Genomic DNA, 26,919 nt, shown 5'->3' with positions numbered 1-26,919 from the left:
CGGACATCAAGAGGACTGTCCTTGAACACGCGTCAAGCTTGAAGAAAGTATAAAACTTTGTATTGAGGTACTGTTGTGACAGGGGGAAAAAGGGGGGGGGGAACGGCAGCGGCTCTTTTTTTTTTATTCCTTCCGCATAGTTCTTGCCCGAGTACCTAATTTCAAGCGTGAACCAACTTGTAGAACATTGCTTTAATCTGAATGAAACGCCTATGCACAAATGCCCGCTCCTTAATTTTATTTTTTTCTCCAGCTTTTTCCGCAAGCTTGACCAGAAATACGGGCCAGCGGACCGTGGCGGCATCTCGCATGTCGAGACTCGAGGCATCCACTCGTTCTGGCCGCCTCTTGAGTTCTGCGGGGTGGAAGCCACCGTAAATGAGCGGGCCACATTCACCGCCGTGGTTTGCAAAGTCGGCGAGAGTGCCGCTTTCGATTGCGGCCGCGCTAGCTGCGCGTGTCATATGCCGACTCATTTCCGGGCCAGCGCCGCCGTCTCGCTCGGCCGGTGATTGCGAGGCGCTGCTCTCGGCAGGCGCCGCACAGCGCAAATCGCCCGGGGCGCATTTCTTCTTCACGTCGAGTTGAAGAGCGTCGTCGATTGACAGTACACAATTTTCTGACTAGAGGGAGCTGCGTAATTGTTTAACCGTGTTTTCACCTCTTTCGGGAAAGGAACACTCTTAGAAAAAAAGGCAGTGCTACTTATTGACTTTGAGGTAGTAAATTGTTGTCACAACATTCACTACCTAAGTAGTAACTGCTGGTAGTAGATCACATGCGTTTACTACCTCAGAAGCAACCAGATGTAGTAAATGTCTGTGCTCTACTACCTGCAGGTACTACTTAGGAAGTGAATGTTGTGACAACAATATGCGACCTCAAAGTTAGTAAGTAGCACTGCCTTTTTTATTTTAAGAGTGGATGATAAGCTGCACTCTGATAAGACTGGCAGACGAATGGGAGTTGCTCCAACTAAGTAGCGTTTTATTTGAAAGCGTTCTCGTGCAATCGTATAAGCATCCCGCTATGCGAAATAAATTACGGACTACTGAAGTCAGCTACGCACTCTCGGATTCGAGGCTCTGTCTCCATGATCCCGTTGAGGAATTGTGCGAAACCACCTGCTTCAGAAACATCGCCAGTAAACATGCTTTGTATTGGCAAAAGCAGTCGGCGGCAATTAAAAAGGTGAGATGATGATAGTAAGCAGTGCGAAAAACAAGACGAACACAGGTAGTAATGACAAGAACAAGCGCTGGTTAAAGGCTCAATCATGTATGACTTAGCTCCGCCATACGAACCTGTATGCAGTTGCGACTCTGCGCAATTGTGAAGCTCAGTCAAATTTCGAGTGGCGCACCTATTGACATCGACACCAGAGTGGCGTCAGGCTACAGTGACGATTGTGGTGACACCACACAGCAGCACCAAAACGTGTAAAACGGCCGCTTGCGCGTCACCAGTGCAGCCACGGAGTGAAGCGGCCGAGTAGAAACGTCACGTCGGCTAGACATGTCATTTTAGCGTTGTGCTCATGGTAGAGAAATGCTACACGAACTTCACATGTTTCATTATTCATGCGTAGTCGACATGGAAAGAGATGCCACACTTGACCTCAAATATGTGCAATTTATTTCACCCATCACGAAATAGATTTCACTGAAAGATTTTTCTCTATTGATAGCTCGCTCACGCATGTTTTGACGCCCAGAAATGCTACGCGTGCGGCTCCGTGAGGTATTTTCTCTCCTGTTGTCTTTTAGCCGCCTCATATTTATTTTTTTCTTGTGCATTTGTGTGTTTATTTATGACGACCACGTATGAACAAAGAACCAGTTAAAGCTCGCGCCCGTCCTGTTAAAATGTGTCGTGCGTTTTTTTTTTTACCACCTATTACCACCTGTTTTTTTACCACCCTATTACCAAAAGTGCATGGTCAAGTCCTCATGAACCGACTAGCTCTTTCGTTGTATTCGTGTTATTAGTGGCCTCCCGTAAGCGCGTGACAAGAAGCTCACATCCACGAATGAAGGAAAGGAACTATGACGGAGTGTCATGTGACAATTTTGAAGCCTATAGTCGTATTAGAAGTCCGCGGGATTTCCTTCTCGAATTAAGACGGATGCTTACAAACATGCCCCAATGCGTGGGAGTGCATTCGAGATTTTACGTGATCAATAGGACAATTGGCGATTCCGCTTTCACAAATAACATTGGTGAGGACATAAGTGGGACTATTTCTTTTGGCGCGGACGCGATAGGGTCCCGCGTTTCGGTCGTGTTACCGGAGCCTCTTAGGACTTGCTAAGATAAATTAATAAAAATATTAGGAAGAGATGGAAACGGTGTCGAGTGAGTGAGTGATTGAGTGAGTAAATAAACATTTATTTGGGTCAGCAAAACGCGATAAAACGAACGCCTGGATAATCCCACAATGGGACCGACAGGTCGAGCCTGACGGCAAGCGCTACTGTTGGTCAGCTCGCTTTGGTTGCGTTTGTGGCTGGCGCTACGGGGGCCTGATTCTACTGAGCATGCACAACGCACTGGTTGGAAGGGGCGGATTCAGAGGGAGTTAATTGGCTTGCCGCTGTAGCAGGATCACGTGACGCTTCGTGAAGCTGTTTGTCAAGTCGTTCTTTGTCCGATGAACAAAAAAAACTATCATCATCACGAACCGGCACGCGCCACAGAAATTGGCTAAATCCCACTATACCCACCGGTGTTCCGCTAAAAGTGCAGCCTGCAACAGTTCGCCTAATAAATGGCGTCGAGGTGACGGTGGTCAGTCACCTCGAAGCGTATAACGACAGAATAAACAGAAAATGCAACGGCGCCTGTGAGAAGACCACGAAGCGATAGAAGAGTCTAGGAGACTTGGCTTCAGCGCGAGTTTTTCTCTCCGGAGTTAAGACATCCGTGTCGTGTGTGCGACTGTCATTTTATTTCATTTTATTTCCTTAAAGACCCGCGAGGGGGTATTACATAAGGGGTGGGTAATTATAAAGGCAAAACATAGAAGCCAGAGATTTAACATAGAAAGTGCTTATTGATATTTTCTACGATCGATGATGGGCAGGGAATGGTGGCGATTTCACTGGGAAGGCCGTTCCAGTCTGGTGCGGTACGTGGAAAATTGGTGCAACTCGAATCTCTCCGCGCTGAGAATCAACCATCATCTATGGCAAAGCCTGAAAACAACCTGAAGGTTAGTTTTCAGAATGGTTCGGTTTAGCTGTTTCCAGCTTTCTGCGGCTTATCGCAAGCTTCGCCATTTTTTTTTCCTTCCTCTATGGATGGTCATTACGTATAGAGATGTCATGCGGTAGCAGACACCGAATTCAGCTTTTTAAAGACCTGATACAAATAATTTTTGAGGCTCTTTAGGGCTTGGTCCTTGACGATGCAAGAAATGATAATAAAAATTGTTCGTGCTGTCAGTTGCGGTAAAAGTGTAGCAAACATGTCAATACTGGCGGTTGACTCGCCTTTGGGGCTTAGACCGTGCATTTATTATGTATATAAAAAAAACTGGTGATATCCGCAGCTTAATAAACTGTGCGCTTTAGTTCTGCTATCTATATTGTGGTTCTAGGTCAATTATTGTGTTGTTCGATACTTCAAGGGCCGTGCTGCAACTTTCTGCGTTAGCTGCGAACAGACCACACGATTAGCACACACTACCACATCTAGTATTCTCTTTTAATATGACCTAATTGTCTCGTAGGTGATGAAAAATTTGACAGCACTGTCTGTTATTACTAAATTGCCACAAGAATAAATTGTCATCGCGATATCTTACAACGCGAAGTTCGCGATCGTGCCATTTTGTCTTCACCTGTCGCCAGCGCTGCAGGAGACTCGGAGCGGGACACGTGTCAGAGACATAAAATTAAGTGACGTCGATCATCTCGTAACGCGTGGCTCGAACCAAAAGAAAAAGAAATCTAATACTTTTATTCGTTAACCTTCGCAAGAAAGATCTGCCACAATGCATTGAATCATCCGGATATTTTTTTCATGACGTTGTGTTGTTCCACTATCGACTGCACATGTGCGCGGCTTAGAGAAGCAGATGGTTTTCATAGTATGGTGCAGTGATTTCGGTTGATGAAACGGTTCTTTGGTAAGATGCGCCACCTTCTGCCATGACACATGTACAAGTTAAGATCACCTAACTTCCTATAAGTTGCTTTGTTTAACAAGCAGATAGTGTGAGTGTCATTTATTTGAGCGGGTGCTAACTAAGCGGGCCCAAACCACACGTACGCGTTACAACGCGTCGGCGCGCCCTCTCCCTGTAGTAGAAGAGAGAGCAAACGTATACGTGTAATTGATTGATACTGATTAATTGATATGTGGGGTTTGACGTCCCAAAACCACTATATGATTATGAGAGATGCCGTAGCGGAGGGCTCCGGAAATTTCGAGCACCTCGGGTTCTTTAATGTGCACCCAAATCTGAGCACACGAGCCTATACTGCAAACGTATACGTGGAGCTTCGCTCCTTTGGTGGTTTCCCGTCGGTGACATCGGATGCGTCGACACGGCTGGCGCTTCCCATCGCACCGTAGTTATGATGGTTGTGAAACTCGTTCGCATTATTTCTCGACAGGCGACATAAATATTGTGAGTTAAAGCCTCCTTCCGCAAACAATCCAAGTTGATTTATAGCTCAAACTTTCTTTTTTACTGATTTTTTTCAGCTCTCTTTCTTGCTTTTTGTTGTTTGTTAGTTTTTCGCCCTTGGTGGCCGCGTTACAACCGAACAGTTTGCTTTTTTTTTGGTGTGTTAAATTTTCGCGGTCATTCGTAGGTGGCACTTGTGGAAGAATGAAGATAGCAGCGTGAAAGTGCTCTCTTGCCGACCACGCATTGCACTAGATATCAAGTTTGGTTCGCACCAAACTTAGGCGTTGGTGTAAGGCTGGTGGAACGAACAACAAGCGCTCCATTGTCCCGACACATGCGAAGCAAAAGAAAGAAGGGGGGGGGGGACGCGAGAAGAGATTCTCTCCCACTATCTTCAGACAGTCCTGTACAGGAACGCGATAACAGTTGTGGACTCTTTATTAAATTTGTACTTCGTCGTTTTGTATAATCATACTGCATGTTTTCTTTTTTTCCTCGCTTTACTGCCCGCGTTATCGCGCTTCCAGTTTCCGATGGCGAGGGTGACCTTGCCGTTACGAAGCACAAAGTAATCATATATCGCTGCACGCGAATTCCCGCCTTTATAAATCGGTTTAGTTCGCTCGCTCACAGGCGGGAAGTTTCTGTGTTATTTTCTGTTTGCCAGTGAGCTTGTTGCGCTCGAGCGAATACGCTTCCTATACACGTATGTCAAGGCGCGTCCGTGCCTTCGTTTTAAAAGCCACGGCACGTTTGAAGAGTTCAGAGATTACGCCACAACCAGTGTTAGCCGCGATTCCCAGTGTGGGGGATTGAATCCTTACACGAAAGCGTCACGCGATGTTCCCGAAGACTCTTCGCCTGTTGACGTGTGTGACAGGATGCGATTGGGGAAAAAAATTAAAAAAAGGGAAAACGAAAAGCGCCGCGTAAAAAGAAAGCGCGAATGCGGTGCGGAAAAGCTAAGCGTATACAACACGCCCGGTGAACCGGAGTACGCGATTTCGGGAACGCCTCGTTCAATATGAAGGCGAAACAGTTGTTGGAGGCGAAAACGCACCGGACGCTGGAAACTAGGTTTACACTACGAGGTGATGCAGTACTTTTTTTCGCCACTCGTCGAAGAGCAAATACTTGCGCGAAATGAACAAGAATAAACGCGAGGAAGCTTCCGAACAACGACGCCTCTTGTCATCGTAATAGCGTTTCTGCCGAAAGCGCTCGCGCCCAGTCTCGAGAACAGCCGCGGAAACGCCTAAATGCTGCCGTGGCTGTGGCAAAAGGCAAACTGTCCCGCACGGAAGACGGAATGCGAATAAATACAGTGCTAAAGTTGGCTAGAATGGCACTTCTTCGTAGCCATGAAATAAAACTCGGGAGTTGCCTGCATTGAGAATAAGTGCGTGTCACATTGTCAGGTAAATTATGCGGACAAAACATTACACGAAACCATATTGACACGTTTTTTTCCTCGAGTTTTGTTATCGCCCCGTTACACTATGTTCAGCGCAATCCGCGCCTACGGTGTCAGAGAAGCTTCGAGGCTGTAGTAGCTCGTTTTGTAAAGATTACGCCAACCTCGTGAACCTCTCAGATTATTCTGGAACGTACGTAGCCGCTAGCGATAACACGAGATTGTTCGATGGCAAGTGTATATAAACGCCGACGTGCTTCGCCGCTTGTCAGTTGATCGACAACCGACGCTCTGTTCGCCGCTATCGTGCCAGTGTGTATCGCTTTAATCTTACTCTTCGTTTGTTGGCCACAAGTTCGGCCCGAATAAAGAGTTTCATCTGATCACCGAGTCTGCTGCATTGGTCCACGGCACGACCTCGTGACAGTATGAACAACGGAGAAGTGCTAGTCCACCGCGGTGGTGTAGCGGTTACGGGGCTCGGCTGCTGGCCTGAAGGTCGCGGGTTCGATACCGGTTGCGGCGATTGCATTTCAATGTATCTGGGCCTCTACGCCACAAAACGACTACGTGGTTATGGGATACTCCGCAGTGGAAAGCTCCGGAAATTTGGACCATCTGGTGTTATTTAGCGTGCAGGGACATTGTACGGAACACAACCATTAGCATGTCGCCTCTACCGAAGTGTGACCGCCGCAACCGTAATAGAATCCGCGGCCTTCGGATTAGCAGCCGAGCACCTTAACCTCTGAAAAACGGAGGAAGCGTCCAAGCAGTGAAGAGGAAACTTGGGATAGGCAAAAATCGGATGTATGCACTAAGTGACAAAGAAGGCAAAATAACTACCCATATGGATAGGATGGATAGTTAAAATAGCGGAGGAGTTTTACAGAGTACAGTAGCCGGGACAACCACGACTTTAATACTATAAGAACTAGGAGTAACCCAGATGACATCCCACCAGTAATGATAGAAGAAGTCAGAAAAGCTTTGGAGAGCATGCAAAGAGGCAAAGCTGCTGGTGAGGATCAGGTAACATCAGATCTGCTGAAAGATGGAGGACAGATTGTGTTAGAAAAACTAGCCACCCTGTTTACGAGGTGCTTCCTGACGGGAAGAGTACCAGAGTCTTGGAAGAACGCTAACATCATCTTAATACATAAGAAAGGAGATGAAAAGGGCTTGAAGAATTACAGGCCGATCAGCTTGCTCTCTGTCTATAGTATACAAGCTATTTACAAAGGTAATTGCTAACAGAGCAAAGAAAACATTAGAATTCAATCAACCAAAAGAACAAGCAGGATTTCGATCTGGCTACTCAACAATCGACCACATTCATACTATCAATCAGGTAATAGAGAAATGGTCAGAATATAACCAACCACTATACATAGCCTTCATAGATTACGAGAAGGCGTTTGATTCAGTATAAATATCAGCCGTCATGCAGACACTGCGGAATCAGGGCGTCGATGAAGTATATATAAACATATTGGAAGAAATCTACAGGGGATCAACTGCTACCATAGTACTCCATAAAGAAAGCAACAGAATACCAATCAAGAAGGGTGAGAGGCAGGGGGGTACAATCTCCCCGATGCTATTTACCGCGTGTTTACAGTAGGTTTTCAGAGGCCTAGAATGGGAACAGTTAGGGATAAGAGTTAATGGAGAGTACCTTAGTAACCTGCGCTTCGCCGATGAGATTGCATTGCTGAGTAACTCAGGGGACGAATTGCAACTCATGATTACGGAGTTAGACAAGGAGAGCAGAAAGGTGGGTCTTAAAATTAATCTGTAGAAAACGAAAGTAATGTACAACAACCTCGGAAGAAAGCAGCGCTTCGAGATAGGTAATACTGCACTTCAAGTTGTAAAAAACTATGTCTACTTAGGGCAGGTAATAACCGCGGAGCCGAACCACGAGATTGAAGTAACTAGAAGAATAAGAATGGGGTGGAGTATATTTGGCAAGCACTCTCAAATCACGACAGGTAGATTGCCACTATCACTCAAGAGGAAGGTATATAACAGCTGTATCTTGCCGGTACTTAGCTACGGAGCAGAAACCTGGAGACTTACAAAGAGGGTTCAGCTTGAATTGAGGACGACGCAGCGAGCAATGGAAAGAAAAATGGTAGGTGTAACCTTAAGAGACAAGAAGAGAGCAGAGTGGATTAGGGGACAAACGGGGGTTAAGGATATCATAGTTGAAATAAAGAAGAGGAAATGGACATGGGCCGGGCATGTAGCGCGTAGACAGGATAACCGCTGGTCATTAAGGGTAACTAACTGGATTCCCAGAGAAGGCAAGCGGGTTAGGGGGAGACAGAAGGCTAGGTGGGCAGATGAGATTAAGAAGTTTGCGGGTATAAATTGGCAGAAGCAAGCACAGGACCGGGTTAACTGGCGGAACATGGGAGAGGCCTTTGTCCTGCAGTGGACGTAGTCAGGCTGATGATGATGATGACCTTAACCACTACTCCAACATGGTGGACGCATTTCTATGGAAGCGAAATGCTGGAGGCCCAAGTCAGTGCGCGTTAAAAAAACACCAGGTGGAAGAAATTTTCGGAGCCCTCCCGTACGGTGTCTTTCATAATATCATCGCTGTTTCGGCACACAAAAACATTATTTGACGGAGAAGTGCTAAAATTGTTTCCCCCCACGTTTATTCGCGCATAACATGCACAGTCTCCTACCGTAGACGGGTGAGGAGAGTTGCGATGTGGTCAAGCTTCTCTGCTACAGATTCTTTTTTTTTTTATGTGACTGCAACACGTACACTAAGGAGGGTGTTGTTATATTAGGTGAAGATCACTCTACGCGCCCGGCCTGTCGCAGGCTGGGATGACATGCTGTCGACGTCACTTGGCATAACGCAGGCAAAATTACACAGAGCTAGCCAGCTGCTCGCACCAAAGAGAAATTTTCTCCCTCTCGTTGGTCGAGTGCATTGATGAAGGCAGGCAATACCATAAAGTGTACAGCATATGCAGCGTGCGCTCGCCCTAAAGAGAAGTCTTCTTCCTCTTGTCAGAGTGTACTGTGCATTCTACCTTTTTTTTTTATACACGGCAACGAAAGCCGCGTATAAAAATTGAAAGAGGAAGCAAGACAGAAACTTAGAGAGAGAGAAAGAGGGAGATAATAAAGAAAACTAGGACAAGAACAGAAATGAATTGAAATAAAGCGAAAGAAACAACACCCCCCCCCCCCCCCTGACAATGACGCTGCGGTTGTCATTGTCGCTTCAGCCGCGGTCATGGCCTTGGTCTTCCGCGCCTTGTCTAGTAGAAGTCCGTACTCCGGTGGTAGCCCTTGCTGTCGGCGGCTTGTTCGCTGCTCCTGGTTGGCGTCGGTGTCTTCTCCGCGACGTGGGCTGGGTTCACGGCTTGACGGGGGCGTCCGGTACATGAACGAAGCAGCACCTCCACCAGATGCCACGGGGTCGTGGCGTGGCCGAAGACAGGAGACTTCGTGTTGGGATTCAACTGTTTATTTGGGCGAACCTGTGCCCGGTAAAAGGAAAGTACACTTACAGCAGCAGTCTCGCACAAATAGCAGTCTCGGACTGATAGCGGCGAACGGAGCGTCGGCCTTCGATCAACTACTGACAAGCGGCGAAGCGCGTCGGCATTTTATACTCTTGCCGTCGAATGTTCTAGCGTTATCGCTGGCGGTGGCGTAGGTTCCAGAACAATCTGTACCGTTCGCACAGTGGGCGTGATCTTATCAAACTGATCTACTACAGTCTGGAACCTTCTCGAAAACTGCAGGCGTGGTTTGCGCTGAGAATCGTGTGGTGTTTTGGGACGATAACAAAAACTTGGGAAATGGAACGTGGCATCCCCCCTCTGAAAAAAGGCATCGTCCCGATGCTTTAACTAAAGATGAAAAGCACAATAATAATGCAAGAAAGTACAATGAATAAATTACGATACAACAATAATACAAAAAAACACGGGTTCAGTTTGTTAACGCGCATGAAACGGCTTGAGGCGCGCGACATGGACGACTTCAGGTCGCGATCGGCGTCGTTGAGAGTTCGTGATGCCGTCGGGGACAACCTCGTAATCAAGTGGGCCGAGACGTCGAACCACCCTGTACGGTCCGAAGTACCGTCACAGAAGCTTTTCACTTAGTCCACGTCGGCGTATCGGCGTCCACACCCAAACACGTTCACCGGGCTGGTATTCCACGAAGCGTCGTCGAAGGTTGTAACGGTGGCTGTCGGTCGTCTGTTGATTCTTGATACGGAGACGCGCAAGTTGTCGGGCTTCTTCGGCGCGTTGAAGGTACTCGCTCACATCGAGGTTTTCTTCGTCGGTGACGTTGGGTAACATGGCATCGAGCGTCGTTGCCGGGCTCCTTCCGTAGACCAATTTGTATGGAGATATCTGCGTCGTCTCCTGCACCGCCGTGTTGTATGCGAAGGTCACATACGGAAGAATGGCGTCCCACGTCTTGTGTTCGACATCGACGTACATTGACAGCATGTCGGCGATCGTCTTGTTAAGCCGCTCGGTGAGGCCGTTGGTCTGTGGGTGGTACTCTGTCGTCCGGCGGTGGTTTGTTTGGCTGTATGCCAAGATCGCTTGAGTTAAGTCGGCAGTGAATGCCGTTCCTCTGTCGGTGATAAGGACCTCCGGGGCGCCGTGACGTAGGACGATATTTTCAACGAAGAACTTAGCTACCTCGGATGCACTGCCTTTTGGCAGGGCTTTTGTCTCGGCGTAGCGGGTGAGGTAGTCGGTAGCTACCACGATCCACTTGTTTCCGAAAGCCGACGTCGGGAACGGCCCCAGTAGGTCCATACCAATCTGCTGGAAAGGTCGGCAAGGTGGATCAATTGGCTGCAGAAGTCCCGCTGGCCTTGTCGGCGGTGTCTTGCGTCGCTGACAGTCTCGGCATGTTCTCACATAACGAGTGACGTCGGTGGTAAGACGTCGCCAGTAGTACCTTTCTTGTATCCTCGCGAGCGTGCGAGACACACCGAGGTGCCCTGCCGTCGGATCGTCGTGCAGGGCCTGCAGGAGTTCTGGTCGCAGAGCTGAAGGCACCACAAGGAGATATTTAGCCCGAAGCGGTGAAAAGTTTTTCTTTTGTAGAAGACCGTTTCGTAGAAAAAACGACGCAAGTGCGCGCTTGAATACCTTCGGGACTTCGGCGGTCCTGCCTTCGAGGTATTCTATTAGGGCCTTAAGTTCCGGGTCGGCCCGCTGTTGTTCAGCGAAGTCGTCGGTAGTTATCGTTCCCAAGAAGTAGTCGTCATCCGGGTCGTCGGGTAGCGGTTGGTCGACAGGCGCACGAGAGAGACAGTCGGCGTCGGAGTGTTTTTTGCCGGACTTGTAAATGACAGTAATGTCATATTCTTGAAGTCTCAGGCTCCATCGTGCGAGGCGACCTGAAGGGTCCTTCAAGTTGGCTAGCCAACACAAGGCGTGGTGGTCGCTCACAACTTTGAAGGGCCTGCCGTAGAGGTATGGGCGAAATTTCGACGTAGCCCAGATGATGGCGAGGCACTCCTTTTCTGTTGTGGAATAATTTGCTTCTGCTTTGGATAGCGATCGGCTGGCGTAACTAATAACCCTTTCAAGTCCGTCAGCCCTCTGCACAAGAACGGCGCCAAGACCTACGCTGCTTGCGTCAGTATGTATTTCTGTCTCGGCGAATTCGTCGAAATGGGCAAGTAACGGAGGCGTCTGGAGGCGATGTTTAAGCTCCTGGAAAGAGTGTTCCTGCGGCGTTTCCCACTTAAACTCCACGTCGGCCTTGGTAAGGTTAGTGAGAGGATCGGCGATGCGGGCGAAGTTTTTCACGAACCGCCTATGATAGGCACACAGGCCCAGAAATCGGCGCACGGCTTTCTTGTCAGTGGGCGGTGGGAAGTCGGCGATGGTGGCTGTTTTCCGTGGATCGGGACGAACTCCAGACTTGCTGATAACGTGCCCCAGAAACAAGAGCTCCTCATACGCAAATCTGCACTTTTCTGGCTTCAGTGCGAGTCCAGAAGTCTTGATGGCTTGAAGTACAGCTTCAAGGCGCCGAAGATGCTCGTCGAAACTCGAGGAAAACACGACTACGTCGTCCAAGTACACAAGGCAAGTCTGCCACTTCAATCCTGCCAGTACTCTATCCATAACGCGTTGAAAAGTTGCAGGTGCTGAGCAAAGGCCGAAGGGCACCACCTTAAGCTCGAAGAGGCCGTCCGGTGTTATAAACGCCGTCTTCTCTCGGTCTCTTTCGTCGACTTCGATTTGCCAATAGCCAGTCTTGAGGTCCATTGACGAAAAGTACTTGGCGTTATGGAGCCGATCAAGTGCGTCGTCTATTCGTGGGAGAGGATACACGTCCTTTCTTGTGATTTTGTTCAGGCGGCGATAATCGACGCAGAAACGTAGGGTCCCGTCCTTTTTCTTCACTAACACCACGGGGGATGCCCATGGACTCTTGGACGGCTGGATAATGTCATCCCGCAGCATTTCATCAACTTGTCTCTTCATGGCTTCACGTTCTCGCGTCGAAACCCTGTACGGACTCTGACGGAGTGGTCTGACATTTTCTTCGGTTATGATGCGATGTTTCGTGATTGGGGTCTGCCGAATTTTCGATGACGACATAAAGCAATCTTCGTATTGCAGGAGCAGGGCCTTGAGCTGTTCTTGCTTATCGTTCGGAAGTCTGGGATTGACGTCGAAAGCTATGAGAGGGGCTTGGTTCCTCTGAGCAGGTTCCGCAGAATCGGCGAGGGCGAAAGCACTGGTGGCTTCGACAATTTCTTCGATGTATGCGACCGTTGTTCCTTTGTTCACATGTTTGTACTCATTGCTGAAATTTGTGAGCATAACCATTGCTTTGCCTCCGCGCATCTCTGCAATTCCTCTTGCGACGCAAATATTTCGGGTGACCAGCAGATGCTGACTGCCTTCAATGACGCCTTCCAAGTCAGGTGATTTAGGAGCGCCGACTGAAATAATGACGCTTGAGCGAGGCGGAATGGTGACTTGTTCTTCCAGCACATTCAAGGCATGGTGTCCTGACGGCGTGCGCGGCGGTAGTGCTTCTTCTGTGGATAACGTTATCGACTTTTTTTAGGTTGATGACAGCACCATGGAGGCATAAGAAGTCCATGCCGAGGATGACATCTCTCGAGCAACGCTGTAGGAGTACGAAGTCTGTAGGATAAATACGGTCCTTAATGGTGACTCTCGCTGTGCAGATTCCTGCAGGCGTTATGAGATGACCTCCGGCTGTGCGGATTTCAGGGCCTTTCCAAGCTGTCCTAACTTTCTTTAGCTTCGTGGCGAACGACCCACTGATGACAGAATAGTCAGCTCCAGTATCGACGAGAGCGGTCACACTGTGGCCGTCGATAAGAACGTCGAGGTCGCTAGTTCGCCGTCTCGCATTACAGTTAGGGCGTGGCGTCGGGTCACGGCTGCGTCGGCTTGTTCCGCTGCTTCCATGTTGCGTCGTCAGGCCACCTTCGGTAAGTGAGCTTTCGCCGTCAGGGCTTTGCCTGGTTGGCATTTTGTTCGGAAAGCTCCGTCGCGGCGTCGTCGTCGTCGGAGGATCTTCGGTAGTTCGTCGCACAGCAACCGCACCTCCACCGGTGGCTGCCCTTAGTTTCCCGGATACGGGCAAGGAGACCGGCCCCGCGTTGGGCCGGAGTACTGCCGGGGGTGCGGTGACATGCGGCCGCTGGGCGACGGCGAACGGGAAGGACTTCGGGGTGTCCATTGAGTTCCTGTCAGGTAGTCGGCGATGTCACGTGGCCGTTCCCCTGGCTGCGGACGTGGTGCATCGATGGCGAAGCCACGCAGTCCCATCTGTCGGTACTGGCAACGGCGGTAAGTGTGCCCGGCCTCGCCGCAGTGGTAGCACAGTGGGCGGTGGTCAGGGGTGCGCCAAACGTCGGTTTTCCTCGGCGCACTGCGCTGGCCCGCTGGTGAACGATAGGTCGTCGGTGGGGGTGGTGGCGGCGGTGGTGTTTGGCGACGGAAGTGCGACGGGGCGGCGTTTTGGCGTGGACGGGGAGGAGCGTTGTGGCGCACTGCAGCGGCGTAGCTCATAGTTTCTGGCTCGGGCAGCGGTGTTTGGGGAATTCGAAGTGATTGCCGAACTTCTTCTCGCACAATGTCGGCGATCGAATCCACTTGAGGGTGCGCCGAAGGCAACAGTTTGCGCAGCTCTTCCCGCACGATCGCTCGGATTGTTTCACGCAGGTTTTCGGGGTCACTGGTTTGAGCAGCAGCGCATTCTGGAGTCAGGCGACGATTATACTGTCTGGTGCGCATGTCAAGGGTTTTTTCGATGGTGGTCGCCTCGGATACAAATTCTTGGACGGTGTTTGGTGGATTCCTCATTAGTCCCGCGAAGAGCTCCTGTTTGACCCCTCGCATAAGGAAATGAACTTTCTTCTCCTCAGGCATGTCCGGGTCAGCGTGACGAAATAGGTGGGTCATCTCCTCTGTGAAAATTCCAACCTTCTCATTTGGTAGCTGAACCCGGGTCTCTAGTAGAGCAGCGGCCCTCTCTTTGCGAGCGACGCTCGCGAACGTTTGCAGGAATGCGCCGCAGAAAACATCCCACGTTCAGAGCGTGGATTCCCGATTTTCGAGCCAGGTCCTTGCGGTGTCTTCTAAATAGAAGAACACACGACGCAGCTTTTCGTCATGGTCCCAGTGGTTGAGGGCGGCCACACGGTCGTATATTTCTAGCCAGGACTCCGGGTCTTCGAACGATGACCCATGGAAAATTGGTGGTTCCCTGGGTTGATGCATGACCATCGTGGGCTGGGACGCTGCGGTTGTCATTGTCGCTTCAGCCGCGGTCATGGCCTTGGTCTTCCGCGCCTTGTCTAGTAGAAGTCCGTACTCCGGTGGTAGCCCTTGCTGTCGGCGGCTTGTTCGCTGCTCCTGGTTGGCGTCGGTGTCTTCTCCGCGACGTGGGCTGGGTTCACGGCTTGACGGGGGCGTCCGGTACATGAACGAAGCAGCACCTCCACCAGATGTCACGGGGTCGTGGCGTGGCCGAAGACAGGAGACTTCGTGTTGGGATTCAACTGTTTATTTGGGCGAACCTGTGCCCGGTAAAAGGAAAGTACACTTACAGCAGCAGTCTCGCACAAATAGCAGTCTCGGACTGATACAAAGAGAAGTTTATTGACTTCAAACTAAAAAAAAAAACTCTTTACATCATTTATTCATACAGTGCTCGTTTAGACACCCCTCTTGTGCACTATGGGGCATACAAACTCCATTATCCATAGAGGAAACTAGCGGCGCATACACAGATCTATACATATATATATATACATACATACATATATATACATATACATACACATATGCATACACACATATATATAAACTACGCATACATTCGTAAAAAAACCACAAATATATATATTTACAATCACATATACATATATTTACAACAGATCGTGAACATGGGTAGGCATATTTAGAATACTTCGACTGGTGCTAGAAGGAGAAGATCCCCTTCTCGGACTGATAGCGGTGAACGGAGCGTCGGCCTTCGTTCAACAACTCACAAGCGGCGAAGCGCGTCGGCATTTATACTCTTGCCATCGAATGTTCTAGCGTTATCGCTGGCGGTGGCGTAGGTTCCAGAACAATCTGTACCGTTCGCACAGTGGGCGTGATCTTATCGAAATGATCTACTACAGTCTGGAACCTTCTCGAAAACTGCAGGCGCGGTTTGCGCTGAGAATCGTGTGGTGTTTTGGGACGATAACAAAAACTTGGGAAATGGAACGTGGCAATATGAAGGCAACGTGAACACAGTTGGCCACGTGACCACACAAAACTGGCGCGTGGGCGCCTTGCGCGAGTGCGGACGCTGCACTGACAACCAGCACTGCCGGCTCACGCACAGCCGCAGGCGTGGAGGAGGAAATAACAGACAGCGCAAGCTCGTGACGTATTTTAAAGACGATAGTCTTTCTTGGGAGCCTTCGACGCAAAGACTTCGGTCGGTCTGTCTGTCTGTCTGTCTGTCTGTCTGTCTGTCTGTCTCTATCTATCTATCTATCTATCTATCTATCTATCTATCTATCTATCTATCTATCTATCTATCTATCTATCTATCTATCTATCTATCTATCTATCTATCTATCTATCTATCTATCTATCTATCTATCTGTCTGTCTGTCTGTCTGTCTGTCTGTCTGTCTGTCTGTCTGTCTGTCTGTCTGTCTGTCTGTCTGTACGTTTGTCTGTTTGTCCGCTCTTAACGGTATCCTAAACTGCACCAAAGTGGCAAAACGATATTACAAACGGCCGACCCCATCCGCAGCGCCCACAAATATTGCTCAAGATTCAGCGTTCATACTTGTGCGATTGTCAATTAAAAAGCAATTATTGCGCATACCTGAGGCACCATAACAACACGTCAATATTCTGTATGTGTGTCTCTTACTAGAAAAGGCATACATAAGTAGTTCTAAGGATCGTTGCGCTGACCATGCAACTTTGCACGAAATGGCAAGTGTTTCCAACGCTTTGCTAAGACGACACGGTGGTGGCACCTACCCATCGCCTTGCGCTCTACACCTCATCACCTCCGAGACGGGCGCGCAGGGCGCGCGCGCTTCGTTTTCCAAGATAACTGCCACATAGTGCTCATTTCTCACGTGTGACGTGACTTGTTGCGCTCGTTCGCCTCCGCTGCACGTTCGAAGCACTCTAACGCAGTGCCTCTAGAATATTCATCAATTTTCTTGCGCAGAACATCAAATAAACGTTTGGTTCACTCTCTCCAGACGCAAGACTATCGTCTTTCGATGACATTTGCAGTATAACATGCAGATACGGGGCCAATTTTTTTGTTTATATTGCCGCAGCGTTAATGTTGGCGTCGCGAGGGGCTCCGTATCTCGCTCGCTCTTGCAGCATACTCTTGAAAAATTCATTTTAAATATGTGGCCTATACATGCCCTTCATATGTCTCATATGTTGCGTATGTCTCCACATGAATTCATCTCGCTCATTATCTCACCTTAAAAATTTTGTGTCAGTGTTCCTTCAATACTCCGCTGCGACGTTACCGCCACTAGTTTTGTCAGTCGATTGTAACGAGAAAAAAAAGGCCCTTCAAAGAAATCAGGACGTGGGCATTACTTCCTCACGACTTCCCCGTTCGCTGCTAGTGTATTTTACAGCCATGGTACATGCGAACAGAAAAGAGAATGACTTTCTTCGCTACTTTCAAATGAAGCTATTAGGCACTGAAACGTCAACCGTGTTTTCAAAGCTTGCTTTCTTTATACCCCAATCCCTATGCAATAGAGCTAGTGATATTTCGAAAGAAAAAAAAAGAAAAAAGAGGAAAAATATTGCCGTCACATCCAGATTAGGCCAAGAGGCGCAGGCATCGGGCTCTCTGCGAAGTAGTTTACGCGAACAATGGCTATCCGTCCAGCCATAAATAAGCTGAAAGTGTTCTCGGAAGACGGCGTGCATTGAGACCTTGCGTGCCCAATATCGCAGCGGAGGCGGGCGATACCGTATGTTTGAGTACGCCGCTCTTTCTTATTTGCGGAGGCATTCATAAAATAACGACAACGTTACATAGCCGTTATCGCAGAGTTCGCAGGCGCACGCGTTTACTTCTGCGAAGGAGCACGCACAAAAAAATGTATAAATAATAGAAGAAGAATAGAGTGAGCTGCAACGGGCTGCAGTGCGAACGTCTTCTCGGCGCCGCATTCACTCGGTCCGCGAGGCGGCCAGCTCGAAATCCGTCCTCCGTGATCTGAGCCACCTTATTTTCAGGCACGTGCGACGAAGAAAGGGTTTCGTCTCTACGTTACACGCGAACTCAGTGAGAGCGATATGTACTTAATATTCGTCGAAAAGTGATTTCTTTACAATGTGATTAAAGCATCCACGATATGACTTAGGGGCCCGTAGTGCAGGGTTCCGAAAATTCCGACCGTCTGGTGTTCCCGAAGGTGCGCTGACATTGCACCGTATACACGGGCCATTTCGTCTCCCACAGAGTGGGAATGCCGCATCCGGGATCGAACTCGCGACCTTGTGGTCAGCATCCGAGCGTCGTAACCATTCTGCCACCAGGGCGCACCGGCTCGTTTATTGGTCAGGCAGAACATAACGAAATTCGGCTGACAATTGATCCAAGAGAAGCACGTTGGACATCATTTGTATCGTTTAAGTAGTCTAATAATTGTAACAGAACTGGAAATGAACTAACGTGGACGAAAGAAACACGTCAGCTGTTTGTGGGCCCGATTTTTTCAACCTTGAAATCACGTTTGGTGTAAGTTATCAGAATAGATTCCTCTTTAGTTTTTGTTAGAGAAACAATTCCGTTACTGTACTTTCGAGTTCTCCTTTTGAAACGATGGCACCAAAGAGGACCACATTTATAAGTTTTATGATGAAACAAGCGCTAAATATGCACCTATTCAGAGAGGATGACACAGACAACACGCCCAACCGGCAGTCATCCTAAATATAACTTTTACCCAAAATGAACATCTCCAGACCCTTGCTTTTACTTAATACCATGCCAAAACGAATCGTTCAATCCACTGCATTGCTAAGTTATGCGTGACTTAGATAACCGCTGGCGGTGGCGACAACTTTGATTTTATTTTTTCTGTCTCTTTTTTTCGCCAGATCATAAAGCTGGAATCGGGAGGCAGTGTGAAGAAGATTAAACAATAAGGGATAGCCAACAAATGAACTAGGTAAGTCCATCCAAGCTTGCTGTCACCGTAAAAGAAGACCCACAATCTTCGCTCAGAGGCGCAGGAACTCTAAGTGCGTATGCTCACTGCGGTGCTGCACTCTGAACAGCAGAATTCGCTCTATCAGTAGACGCCTTTTAATATTTCAGCAACGATTCGTTGCTGAAATATTCTTTCGAGAGATGACTAGAAGGGTCTTTGGTTGAGGGCAGTGAATCACGGCGGATCCAAAAAAAAAAAAAAACCACAAGTGAAAGTATTTAATTTAGTCGTCGTTGTTTCGTATGGCCGGAAATGGCTATGTGTGGTCTCGAGTATTTGTGCGGGACAGCTTGTAGACGTTTTCGCAGAGCACGCACGTTTCTTGGGCAGTTTATCAATGATTGAAAACGTTTCACTGACGGATTGAATTGAATTGAGGAACGTTCATTGAAAAGAAAGGGGCTGGTGATGCGGATGGGTATAGGGCCCACAGTTTGGTGCTCCACTGGCCCGAGTCCACCGTGCTATGTGGAGGAGCATCACTTAGGATTCCTTTTCCTTGCACGCACGTTAGGTATTCCATTGCTCCGTTCTGCATTTCGTCGCCTTAATTGTTTATGGCTCAGCCTCAAATTCCTACGTAATATGGGTGAGAGTCAGCCGTCCTCCTCCTCACCACGGGCAAGTGCCGGCGTACGAGGTCGGACGAATGGCATGTTTTGAACGAATTTTCGAATTCGTCTGCAGGTGGCGCCACTCATAAGCTTACTTTGCACCTAGCCGAGAGTGTGGTGTAGAGTGGAACTGTGGTCTTCCACGTTGGTGTTTGTAAGGCATACCAGGGAGTGTGGGGCTCCTGTTGAAGTGTGTCCCCGAGAGACAGCCGCCTTCCAGCTGCTCGATGTACTAGTAATGCCCGCACTGTCGCTACCCGTCCTTGCGATGTGTCTGGGGCACCGCATATGACTTGGTGCTTTCCGCTCTGCACCGGAAGCTAAGCGCGTTCCTCTAATAGCTGCACGTTTCTCATAAACAAAGCTCCTGACAGCGCGTTTGTTTCGCAGGTGCACGTGCGGTCATAGGGTGCCGGATAGGCTGCTCGGTACGTGAACGTCCACAATGGAGTCACGTCGAGGACATTGTGTGTACAGAGGCACGCGGAGCGACGCGATCGACAATACGACGCAGAAGGCGCCGCGTGTTCTGTCCTGATAAAGAAGAAGCCGGCAGAGCGAGCCATCTATCACTTGGTCAGAGCCCATCAATGCTCGGTTTCCTAAGGCGATATGCAGCACATTCGCTCGACTTGTTCGCTCGCTCCTGTAGAAATATATTCTGCTCCAAAAAAAGTGAGTAGCGGCGCGACCTTTATAAAATGCTCTTCCGGAACGAATTTCGCGACGCGACGCTCGCCGCGCTTCACCAATGGACGTATGGGACATTTGCTATCGATCGACTTCGTTGCTTTTCAGACGAGCAGTGCTCAAATTTTTTTCATTTATTACCACGCTTTGTAAGCCGTTATGTGCGCTCTTGTGTGGACGATTTCCCAAGGACTTTCTTGAAGTTTTGCGCTTAGGCCGGCCTAGCGTATCAAGTGAAGGTCACTTGGTGCTGACATTGAGAGAGGCCGGAAACTTTAGAATGCATAAGAGGCGCATAAAAGTGATTCTTACGCACCCGTGGTATGAACGTCTTATCTATTGCTTAAACGTAACGTCGTGATAGCCCACTTTTCTAAGGTCGTCACTGCTCCGCCGTGCTTTGTCCTGTCCTATCTTTCAACCTCTGCCATACCATGTGCACAGGAGGGCTTAAGAAGAAAGTAATTGTTGCTACACGTATGAAGACAATGCATTGCGTCCTTGCATATAATCAATAGATATAGGAGAATCCCTTTAAAATTTTTCTGTGGACCTGGAAGCCGGCTACTAAGTGCACATTTATTTGTGTATAGATTTCAAAAAAGTCTCTTACAAAATACTGACTTCACTTGTCCAAAAGAAAGGCAAGAAGAGGAAGTTGGAAGTTTGCAATGAGAAATTCGAAAACAGTGATTGGGTTTTCGATTTTTCTTTTTTCGAATTCCCTGTTTTGGTATTTCTCAGAAATGTTTTTGTGTCTCTCATTGTTTATATTGCCGCCTATTTTGTGAATCTAGTAAAAAGGCGCTGGCACGACTTTAGTTTGTTACATGCGTCTTACAAGAACGAAGAGTCGGAAAGCCGCAGAAACCAATTTTCTCGCTCTATGCACGCATGGTCTTACGTAAGTCATTGTAATTTTTTAGATGAACAGGGTAGCTGACGAGAGCAACTTTACCAGTGATAGAAAGATAGGTGCTCATCGTATAGCGGCAGTCAGAAAAAGCGTGCGACATATTCTGCCGCGCAGACCCAGTGTGGGGGACCGAAGTTTGCACTGAAGGAAGGCAATTAGTGCGAGAGAACCAGCCGAGCGTTAAATTAAGCGTCGCCTTCACACTTGGTTTTCCTCGAGTTCACGCCGAATTCACGCAGTGCGGCTTTCGAAACTAAACTTCCACCACATAACACGTTGTCGCTTCGTTGCGTGTCTCTTCTTTCCGGCTCTCGTTAATATAAAATCAGCCGGGGAACCGTGCGCCTCGCAATATACGGGTGTGGACGAAAACTAATATTGACACTGCATTCGGAAGGAGGCGGGAGTGATAAATTACAGGCCGCAGCCATATATACTGGTCGTCTATACAGCCCCGCTAATAACGTTCTTCAATATCTATAGAGCGTATACGCTGCGGTTCACACAGTGCTTGTCCGAGACTCAGGTTGCGACTTGGTTTGCTTCTGCTTGTATGTACTGTATCTGCGCTGCGGACCTGCCTTCGAAGTTCCTCTGTAGCTTGTGCTTAAAAACTTGCAAAGTTCCTAATACATACACCTAAGATGACACGAAGGCTAAGCCATCTTCCTTTTTTTTCGGCCGATGTATTGATTTGTTGTATTTTTCCCAATACCCCCTATTTCTCAAGGAGAAATAAAAGTTTATTGAATGTGATTTGATAAAAGAATCAATTATCTGTTTGATTGATTGATTGATTGATTAGAGGAGGGAGAGGGGGAAATAGATATTTAATGAAAAGAGCCTCGATGCCTGATTCTGTGTGTCTATGCAGCCTATCTTTTGTATTTATATGTCACCTATTTTTGCTTTTATGCGATTTCTGTGTTCTGTTATTATGCTGCTCCTTGTATTGTTAAAATTATTATTCGATGTAGCACTGTTTGCTGAACTTCTATCATTTTGCGTAGCAAAGCCACGTCAGGCTGAATGGCCTTTAGCTTCGCTTCGTTTTTCTGTATCTCACCAGAAATAAAATCTGTTCATTCATTCATTCATTCATTCATTCAAAAAAAATAATAAGCAGAAGGACAAGGAGGTTAACCAGTTCTTAGACCAGCTGGCTACTCTGTACTGGGGAAAGGGGTAAGGGGAATAAAAGTTGATAGAAGAGAAAAGTCTAAAAAAATAAAAATGAGAAAAACAAAATATTACACGATACTTTTTAAAGTCTTTCTGTGAGATTAGCTGTCTATAGAAGACGCAACAGCGCTCTCAGAGCTTTTCGTGCCGAAGGCAGTTTCGGACAGTGACCTATAGAGCTTGTCGGACAGTGGCCTATAGACAGACTTGTCGGAGGGAACGATTGATTGATTGATTGATTGATTGATTGATTGATTGATTGATTGATTGATTGATTGATTGATTGATTGATCGTCCGAGATTCACATCTGCGCTTATGTGTGTGCCTTCTTTGTTCCTTGTCGCTTTTTCTCGCAGTTTTGTAGTTATAAATTACCAACTCGCGCAGCGTTCAATACTCTTAAGTTTCACTTGCGAAGCGCCAGTTGATAGCGCCCCCACAGTTTCTAAGCCTTTCGTCCGAGCACCGGCACGGTGCCAGGTGGCCACCGGAGTGCGTCAACGGACGCCGATCGCGTCGGTCGCGGCACCGTGCAGTCTAGTTTTCCTGAGTGAGTGCAGCGCCAGAACGCAAAGCCTAGTGGTTAAAGAAAACAATAAGAAGACGGGGTTGGTCAAAATAGAACACAATGCACACGTTTTTTTTTCCTGCATGAGATGAGCGGATTGTGACCGGGCTACACGGGGGACGCGTGCGCGCTTTTGTTTTCTGCGTGCCCTGAATGTCAACGAATTTGCGCGCCTGAGTGGTAATCTACCACTATCCCTCAAGAGGAAGGTATATAACAACTGCATCTTACCGGTACTTAGATAACGGAGCAGAGACTTGGAGACTTACAAAGACGGTGTAGCTTAAACTGAGAACGAAGCAGCGAGCAATGGAAAGGATAATGATATGTGTAACCTTAAGAGACAATAAAAAAGCAGAGTGGATTAGGGAACGAACGGGGGTTAAGGATATCATAGTTGAAATTAAAAAGAGGAAATGCACAAGGGCTGGGCACGTAGCACGTATGCAGGATAACTTCGGTAACTGACTGGATTCCCAGAGAAGAAAATTGCACAAAGGGGAAACAGAAAGTGAGGTGGGCCGATGAGATTAATAAGTTCGCAGGTATAACGTGTAAATGGAAAGCACAAGATAGGGTTGGTTGGCGGAACATGGGAGAAACCTTTGCCCTGCAGTGGACGTAGTCATGACGACGACGACGATGATGATGTTGATGATGACGATAATGATGAGGATGATTAATGTCAGCGAACTGGGGACGCAGCAGTGCGCTAAACGCAGCTCACTCTGGTTAGTGCACGGTGCTTCGCTTTGCTTTCGTAGCTTCACTGTGCCCAGCCGACGGTGCCCGCTTATGCAAGAAGGGAAACGCACGCACAGCGTTCTATTCTGACCGACCCCGTCTCAAAGGGCACAGGCATTCGCCGAACGCACTCTGCAATTCACAAAGTGTCTAGCAAGTTCCTCTCGAGTTTCCGTTCCTTCCATTCGGAGGTAATGAAAAACGGAGTAGCCCTCTCCCGCCTGAAATCAACTCTTGCCAAGACGTGTCATTACCCGGCACGAGACGACTTTAATTAGCACGTAGTATGTCGCTGAAACATACTGCTATCCAGTGTCTGTAATATATATATATATATATATATATATATATATATATATATATATATATATATATATATATATATATATATAAACTGTGTGTGTGTGTGTGTGTTTGAGTGCCTGAGTGTTGTTTTTTCAGCCAAAAAAGTTGATTGCGCTAGCAGTGTTTCATGGCTGGAAATAAGCTAGAAAAAAAAAGGGGGGGGGGCACTCGGTCTTGTAACGTTGGCGACAAAGGACAAAGTTAGCTTAGCCTTGTTTCATGTACGCCGAACCTTGTTTATGGTACATGAAGGTATGTGGGGCTGTACGCTTATGGAAGCATCTCTCGTCTCTGAAGCGCAGGCCGACCACGCATTTAGCCATGCACTGTGCGCAGTGCGGGTGCGAAGCACGCTTCTGTGACTCGGTAACTCTATTTGAGCACCGTGATCGCACCACCCGGGTACTTTCGTGGCATTTGACATTCACATTAGGGGTCATCTTTTATCAGTCGCCCGTCGTTAACGATTTCTAGCAAAGCACTGCCGCTCCCAAAAGAAAAGGGTCAGCAGTAAATACGGTGTGAGAGTGCCTGCTATTTTCACATAGGACGATGCACATTTGCAGCAGGTAGCGTGGTCCGAATATAAATGTTTTATCTTGGCTAATAAAGCCTTTGCCCCGCCGGGGTGGTCTAGTGGCTAAGGTACTCGACTGCTGACCCGCAGGTCGCGGGATCGAATCCCAGCTGCGGCGGCTGTATTTTCGATGGAGGCGGGAATGTTGTAGGCCCGTGCGCTCAGATTTGGGTGCATGTTGAAAAACCCCAGGTGGTCGAAATTTCCGAAGCCCTCCACTACGGCGTCGCTCATAGTGATGTGGTGGTTTGGGGATGCAAACCCAACATATGAATCAATCAATCAATAAAGTTTTTGGTTTTTAGTGGCGCTGGTGTTGTTTCTTTCCTATTTGTTCCTGTCTTAGTTCGCGCTCGAAGTTTCTTCTATGAAGAATGCTGGGAGCGTTACGACGGTTATACACTTTCTGCTATAGGCACTGTAGTAGGTTGCAACGTCTGGCGATCGCTGGTAACAAAGCCGGAAAATGGTTTTCTCGTTTTACAGCAGAGCTGTTGTGCTTGAGGTTTGTCGTGTGCCGTGCAAAGAAAATTCTCGTAATCACAACCGGCGTGCGCACGTTGACCAGCCAAGCATTCTGTACGGGCGGTTGACCCGTGAAGCTTAAACGTGTCTGCCAACTCTGCTGACCCACCAACGTGCGACATAGCTCAAGCTGCGCCATTTTTTTTTATTGAATGACGACAGAAAACGTTCTGGAACTAACATGTCAGCAAGCGCCGGTCATCCGTGCGCAACTTACATGCTATCGCGATTAATTAATTGGTCGAGTTCTACCTGCCAAAACCACGATATGATTACGAGGTGCGCCGTAGTGGGTAATTTTGGAAACTGATGCGGAATTTCGGAAACTTATGCCTAGAGTACTTAGAGTACTTTACTTAGAGTATTTAGTACCTAGAGTACTTTATGGTGCTTCGACATCTATGTACACCCACCTCTAGCATTCTCGCCTCCTCTGAAATGCGACCGCCATGGCCAGGCGACTTTCGAGTCAGGAGCCGAGCAACGCAACCACCGCGACGGGTACAGAGCCAATTCACGTGCTTGTTTATATTAGCTCTCTTGCAGCGTAAACGCAAGCTTATTGCTGTAATGAAACAGAGCTAACGCGCTACAAAAAAGGACAAAATACTAAAGCGTAATAAAAGTGAAATAAAACCTTGCGACGTGCGACAGCAAATAAAACAGTTTATCCGTTTTTGTTTGTTTGTTTCGCTTTCTTCTTCTGCTACGTCAAGTTGGGCACGTCGACGCGACCTGATCTTTCTTAATTAGCTAGCCCTCGCGTCCGGGATTAAACCTCTAAATCACGGCAACTTCTCTTGCTGCGACGACAAGCTCGGTAGTCGCGTTTCAGAGAACCAATGAAACGGTCGGCAAGGAAGCCGTGGCACATGCTCTCTGGTCTCGGGCGCAATCAAGCGAGGGAGGGGGGAGGGGCGGTATAAGCGGACAGTGTTCGCGGATGTTATCTGACGGCCGAGAAAGGATTCTCCAGGTCTCTGCAAACGATAAGGCCGTGGTGATATATATATATATATATATATATATATATATATATATATATATATATATATATATATATATATATATATATATATATATATATAATTTGTTTTTCTGTAATTCAAGAACTGCACTTGTCATTATGTCAAACCCGTGCTTGCCGCGCATCTTGTGACTTCCTACAACATTAAAAGTGGCTTTGCCGCATTGTCAGTGTAATAAAGGCAAAGCACGCTTTACAGAGACAAAAAGGAATTAATTCGGAATTATAGAGGTGTAGTCATTCAATGCTTCACATGGCCACGAAACTTCGCCGCCACGTTATGGGGCATGTTCACACGCCACTCAAAGCTGCCGAAACGCGGTGTCACTGTGCCAGGGAGGTCATTGTTTGCGGGCTCAAGCGCTTGCGCGGAATGACTCAAGCTGATGGTTGTGGTGTTTTCCGTCCGTCTGCAGCGTTAGTTTCCGGACAATTGAAGTGTGGAAGTGGAACGACGATGCCGAACACGTTTTACGCACATGCGGGTGTTTCTGTTTGCAAAAAAAACGGAGCTAAAAGGTGCGTTTGGTTTACCGAGGGACAAGGAGCAGCTGGACATATGAAAGTGGGCTCTACCGCTATTCGAATTTTGAATCCGTGGGCACGCGTATTTGTACGAGACACATTCATGCCCCGCACATAGTCGCCGCCTGCGATTTCAATTTCAATGGTCTAAATCTTCTTCCTAATTGGTACCGCGTCAGTGAAGAAATTGTAGCTGGCGAAGCCCCTGAGCTTCCTTTTTTTCTTCTTTTTTTTTGTCGTTACACGACGTCTACATACAGAAGCAGCCTTTGCAGGAATGCATTTCCTGTTAAAATACTTCTCACAATTTAACAGAAAGCAGCACAGCCGTGCTGGGCGAACAATTGGCTCTCTGCCCAATCAAAATACCGTGG

General features: G+C 48.0%; 1 protein-coding gene and 1 long non-coding RNA gene across 2 annotated transcripts in view; one reads left to right on the top strand and one right to left on the bottom strand.

The window, feature by feature from the left end:
* Nucleotides 1-26,919, bottom strand: part of LOC119163920 (neprilysin-1) — an 87,159-nt gene that overhangs the window by 38,145 nt on the left and 22,095 nt on the right. The window lies entirely within an intron of this gene.
* The window catches only part of LOC142803591 (uncharacterized), an 82,537-nt gene continuing 74,334 nt past the window's right edge, over nucleotides 18,717-26,919 (top strand). Inside the window, exon 1 of the long non-coding RNA XR_012894182.1 lies at nucleotides 18,717-18,789. This is a non-coding gene — a long non-coding RNA (uncharacterized LOC142803591). The remainder of the gene's footprint in view (nucleotides 18,790-26,919) is intronic.

Source organism: Rhipicephalus microplus, chromosome 3 (assembly GCF_043290135.1).
Source record: "Rhipicephalus microplus isolate Deutch F79 chromosome 3, USDA_Rmic, whole genome shotgun sequence".
Classification (NCBI taxonomy): domain Eukaryota; kingdom Metazoa; phylum Arthropoda; class Arachnida; order Ixodida; family Ixodidae; genus Rhipicephalus; species Rhipicephalus microplus.
This window is presented reverse-complemented; position numbering and strand designations above follow the sequence as displayed.